The sequence below is a fragment of the Anser cygnoides genome, chromosome 8 (genome assembly GCF_040182565.1).
Source record: "Anser cygnoides isolate HZ-2024a breed goose chromosome 8, Taihu_goose_T2T_genome, whole genome shotgun sequence".
NCBI lineage: Eukaryota > Metazoa > Chordata > Aves > Anseriformes > Anatidae > Anser > Anser cygnoides.
In genome coordinates, this window is record NC_089880.1 from 1,332,501 (window position 1) to 1,338,170 (window position 5,670).

Below are 5,670 nucleotides of genomic sequence, written 5' to 3' on the forward strand. Positions count from 1 at the left end.
CGGGCAGATCTCCGGGGACAGCACCGGTCCGACGGTAGGGACGGTGCTGGCTCCTCTGATTTCACTGTGACAGCTCCAGCGCTGCCCGAGCCGGGAAGAGCAGCAAAATTAACATCATCCCCCCAGCCCCCCGCTCCCAGCCAGCGCCGAACGTCGGCACGCCCGAGGAGCGAGCGTTTACTTTTACAGTGCCGGCACTTGAGGGACATTTACAACAAACCAGTCCGGATTCCTAAGGACGTTTTCTCTTCGAGCCCCTTTCTAAATATAGCAGCGGGCAGCCCACTGCACGGCACCGCCTGCGCGCCTGTGCGGGCACGGAAATTCAAAGTCAGGCTGGAGACCAGAGAGACAAAGACAAAATATTTGTTAAAATTAAAACCGAGCATCGAGTATATAACATCTGCGTCTGCAGTATGGTCACCCGAGCAGCGAGGGAGCCCGTCTATTCTTATTTTCAAAGAGCTGTCTTTTCCACAGGGACGGTTGTTTACCTCCTGACCCATCGATAGCCTATTAATACAATTTAATTCTGCAGTTGTTCCTGTTTAAGGAGTGTTTGGAGCGAATTGTTTTCTTTTGTTTACGATCAAACAAACGAGCCCTGGTAATCTTATGTTTTATCTCCCTAACATATGGAAAAGCTATTTATCCTAGCCAATCACAATAAAGTGAAGAAAACCCCATTTTATGGAAAGGTATATATCACAAGTTTGTTCATCATTAAAGATATGATTACCAGTGAAAACCCTCCGAAAGTGGCACATTTATGATTCCAGGAACAGATGGGGACATCCATTTTCCTTGCAAATACTTTTGAAATTGCTCTACTGGTAGCAGTATAAAAATGATATACAGATGCCAGTGCCAACGAAGCCAGGACAAGAGGTCCAGATTTACAGAGTAAAAGCTTCACATGCGCTCTGTCAGCTTTGATTGATCTGCGCTATACATCAGAAACTTGTTGACTGGTAAAGGGAACAGCGCAAATAATTCACCGCAACAAGCCAGATAATTCACCCAGCCAATCGGTCTGCTCCGCTTCTCCTGGCGGTGACATACGAGTCCTCCTCCCGCACAGAGATGCATCATTCTGCAGCCTGGCAGCGCTCGGTGTCGCGGCGGGGGTGGGGGAGGCAGGCAAGAAGAGAAAGAAAAGGGGGAAGGGAAGGGAGGAAAAAAGGTGGGAGCAGCGCACACAAAAGGAAAGGCGAGACAAGGAGAAGTTGGGTTTGGGTAATGGGCACCGCCATCTACCTTTTCCACGCTGAGCCCAGGCAAAGCCATTCAGCCCCAGTGGTCATTATCATATTGATTAAGTTCATCAGAGAGCAATTTTGGGTTTAACGCCAGCGGATTGGGAAGGGGAGCAAAGAATTATCTAAGAAAAGCACAACATTCTTACCGCAGGGACGTTTCCCTGTTCCAGTTCATTGAGGGAGTTGATTAAGTTTAAATGAAGCAGACACTGGATAAAAGTAAGGGTATTGACCACTGGGCAGCGCGGGCTGCGCTTGAAAAGGCCTGATACATGCAGAAAAGCAAGATTTGCTAAATGCTCTAATCTTCAATCAAATCTTACATCAATACAGACAAAGTTTGGTAATGAGAGATTCAATGAAGCATGCGGGAGAAAGAATTAATCCTCTTGGTCTAAACTGGGTTCAACTTTGAAGCCTGCTCTGAAGGAAAGACAGTTATCTAAATGCTAAATAAGAAACTTATTGTACTTTTCTTGGCATGCTAATCTTTTGTCTATTTCATCTCTATTATTTGTATGCTCATAGACGGCAGTTGTCATGGTGATTATATCAAGCCACTTGTGTGCGGATGACTGCGAGGAATCAGGGTCTCCCCGCAGCCCCAGGCGCAGCGCGGCGGGGCCGCCCTCCCTTGCTCCCCCCCCCCGCTGCCCTGCGTGCCCGCGGAGTGCCGCGGCCGGGAGAGGGGAGCGGTCCCCCATCGCCTGACAGCACCGGGCCCCCTCTCCTCTTTTCCCCCAAGATCACCTAAACCGGAGCGATCTCCCTCCATCAAGAGTTGTGGGTGCTTTTTTTTTTTTTTTTTTTGCGAGCTTGCCTTGATAAGCTTTTGATGTCACAAATCAAACACTCGCCAGGAGGTAGGTAATGGGGAGTGTGATCTCCTCCATTTGTACACAGACAGCGCTTTGGCACTGGCGTTGCCTTGAACCGGCGTCAAACCCGGCGGATGGCCGGAGCCCGCCGCCGCCCCCGGGCTCCGCCGCTCCCAGGGGCTGGGCAGCCCCCGCCGCGGGGAATTAAGATTCATGACATGCAAACAGCGAGGTGAGCGCGCACTGCAGCAGCGAAAGGATCGGAGGGAAGGAGGAAAGCGGCGCGGGGGGGAAAAGAGGGAACGAGTGCATGGGACCCCCCTACCGCGCCTGCGGGCGGCCGCCGTTGGCAGGCACCGGAGCCGGGACAGCCCCCGGGGGGGGTCAGGCACCCTAATACCAACCCCCCCCCGGCCCCGGGACGACCGTCAGACTGCATGGGTGCGGCAAAAAGGGGGGTTCCCCCCGGCCGGGCTCCCCGCGAGGCAGTCATTGGAGCGCACAAGGGTGGCACCCGAGCTTTTATGCGTTTTACAAAAGTTGTCAAATTAAGGCCGGATTAGGGCTCCCTTCAGGATTTGTGGGCTCTTCAGAGGCTGGGAGCTGCCCCTATATATCCCGTCAGTGTTTATGAAAAGCTTAAAAAGTAATAAAAGGGGGAGTGATCTCGAGAGAAAGTAACATGTATAACTCTTATTAAAGGAGCAGCGAGCGGGGCTGTGAACTTGAATAACTGTTTGAACTTTAATTTGTTCATTAACAGGATTTGCCCCCGACTGTGAATGTTATTACTTCTCTTAAAAGCGAGGTGCAAATGCAAAGCCATAATGAAAGAGCCTGGCAAAAAGTTAAACGCCCAGTAATTACACCAGCCTCATTGAAAACTTAAAGTAACACAAAAGTGGAGAAGACGGGGCCGGGCTGCTGCTCTCCCGGCCCCGGGCAGCGGCAGCCGCGCACCCGCAGCACCCCCGGGACCTCGCTCGCTGGATGACACTTTTTTTTTTTTTTGGTATTGATGTGATGACACTTTTTTTTTTTTTGTATTCCTTGGTGGGGGAATTCTACTTTATGCTTCTAACTCTTTTAAATTTTGAGTGAAACGCGGTGTCTGAAGTCTGATCTAATCTGCATGTTTGTATCCTAAACAGGGCACATTAGATCCTCTCTCCCCCTTCACACCGACAGTAGATAAAACTCTGGAGAACCGGAATAAAACAAACTGCTACTCCTCTCAGAAGGTATATGACTTTGTACTGATGCGTTTGCCAGTTAGCTCCGCATCGACTGTCTTTTCATCTGTCGGTTATTCCTTTCCTGTTTTTGTCAACTGATTTTTTTTTTTTTATAGACTCACTTGTCATCTGCATCCTTCCTCAACAGGAACATGCAGCCAGGTCGCAATTAAATATACAGATACACGAGCTGTTAGCAAGACTTCACCCTCGCAGCCGAATCCGAAAGCAGCCGAGCCGGTGAAATGATGGCCCTGTCACATCCTTTAGACTTAAAATGCCTCCAAACTCGCCGGCAGAGCCCGCGGCTCTCGCTCGGGGGCTCTCTTTTGTCGGCGCCCCTCTCCCTGCCCACGGCGGCTCCGGGGCTCTCCTCCTCCTCCTCCGGCACAGGTGGGAAGAGACGAACCTGACCGCAGCGCTTCGCGGTCACCTTTCGGAGCAGAAGAAAAGCAAGACAGCGCTTCGCAGAGTGCGAATGAAAACCCAGTGCCAGTTTCAAACATTTCTCCTGCTCCTACAATAGCGTACTCAGGAAGGGGATCGTGCTGTCTTAACGCTACTAAGCAGAACTGTTTCAATTACAGAGCTGTAAATAAAGACACAGCTTATTTTATAGATCTAATTATTCAGTTTTCACAAATTTTTCATCACCATTAAATTCATTAGTAAAAAATATATATAACATTGATACCGAGAAAAAAAAATGACTTATAAAGTAAATTAATTTCTTCAGCTATACTTGTCCGTCCCAGCCTGGACCATCAGAACTGACACCCGAGGGGAGGTCTGCAGACCAGGAAGCCTCCTCAGTGTGAGCTGAGCAGCCACAAGTGCAGCCTGGGCTTGACCAAGAAGACAGGAGGAGAGAGCCAGGAAGGGGACAGCATTTTCTGTACTTTAACCGATCAGAATTGTTGCACCAACTAGATTTTCTAACACCATTAGGTCCCAAGACAGGAGCATCTTAGCCAAAAAAATACCTGGGACGACACGGCAGCCAGGGCAGGGTGGGCAGCACAGCTGCAGTACATCTCCTGACTGAATCAGGGCACAGCTCACACACCTGCATGCTGTGCCGCGCTTGGGTGGATTTCAGCTTCCACCGTGCTGAGACCCCCCACCACAAAAGCTCTGCACAAGCACTAAGATGGTCTTAACAGTGTCCCTGTAGGAAAAACCCCAGCCTTCTAACCAGGCAGAAAAAAGCATCGCTGGCAAGGATTGCTAAGTAATGGCACGTCCAAGTTGTGACTTGCTGGGAAATAACGACAGTGGCCTTAGGGGCCACGTCGTGGCTTTGGTCCTGCCCAGCCCTCGCCCCAGTACCGACTGCTGCTTCTCCGGTGAGACCGACTGAAAAGGATTTCTTGTAGTATCAGGGCAGTGACTGCTCCTGTTGTGTTAGGTTCCCCCCATCTAACCTCTGGAGATCGCTTTACACCTCAAGGGAATTGAACGCAGAACAGATAACACCGGGGCTCCGGCAGACACTGATTAAATTGTTGAACTTCACCAAGTGGACTCGATTAACCGCAGACTTGGCGCTGGTTGTCACCTTCAGACGAGCACCACCAGCCTGCCCGTTCCTCCCGGAGCCCCCTGCACGCCGGCGGGGGGATGACAAAATGGAGCCTGACCGAACCTCCCGGGAGCCCACCGGGTAAGGAGGCGACTGAGGCTGCTCGGAAAGAAGCCGGCTACTGAAAAGCAGCGGCCCCAAGTGTCCGTCAGCGTCAAATAAAGACATTTTAAAAGGCGAGGGGCACCCGGCCGGGCGGAGGGAGGCTTCGGCACTGCAGCCCAGCGCCCTCACCTCCCAGGACATCCCGAATTCTGCTTTGGACACGGGCTGGCAGATCAGCCCTCTGTATTTGTGGTGGCTCAGCTCGTGCCACCCGACCTACGGGTTGTAACACAGCCGTTCCGCAGGCTGCACCTCGCTGCTATGAGCTCTCCCCGGCAGCAGGGCTGGCAAATACCGGCTGGCAGTGCCGGCACCGCGGCTTGGAGGCACCCAAGGTGTGCGTGTCGGTGTAACCCCGAAATGAGGACATAGACATTGCGCCGCGCGCCTGGGGTTGAGTCGTGAAACAGTCAGGAGTTAAAGTCTTGATACAGTGGAAAAAAAATAACTAACTAGACCTTTAAAGCCGAGAAGCCCTCAGGCTGTAGGGAAATCATCGCTGTTGATTTCAGCCGGAGTATCTGTATTTCGGTGACAGCGGGATCACACGCACAAAAACACAAAACAAGAAGTAAAACTGTTTCTCCTTCCGCAGATAAAATAAAATAAAGGCGATTTTGCAGCTTGCTAGGGAGGCGTTTGCATGCCACCGTCCTGCCGGTAGCGGCTCG

At 51.4% G+C, this 5,670-nt stretch overlaps 1 long non-coding RNA gene across 1 annotated transcript; it reads left to right on the plus strand.

The window, feature by feature from the left end:
• Positions 1 to 2,084: 2,084 nt before the first annotated feature.
• On the plus strand, positions 2,085 to 3,923 carry LOC136791404 (uncharacterized). Its single transcript, XR_010833376.1, has 3 exons — positions 2,085 to 2,309; positions 3,229 to 3,318; positions 3,429 to 3,923. It is a non-coding gene; the product is annotated as an uncharacterized lncRNA (long non-coding RNA).
• Positions 3,924 to 5,670: the final 1,747 nt, after the last annotated feature.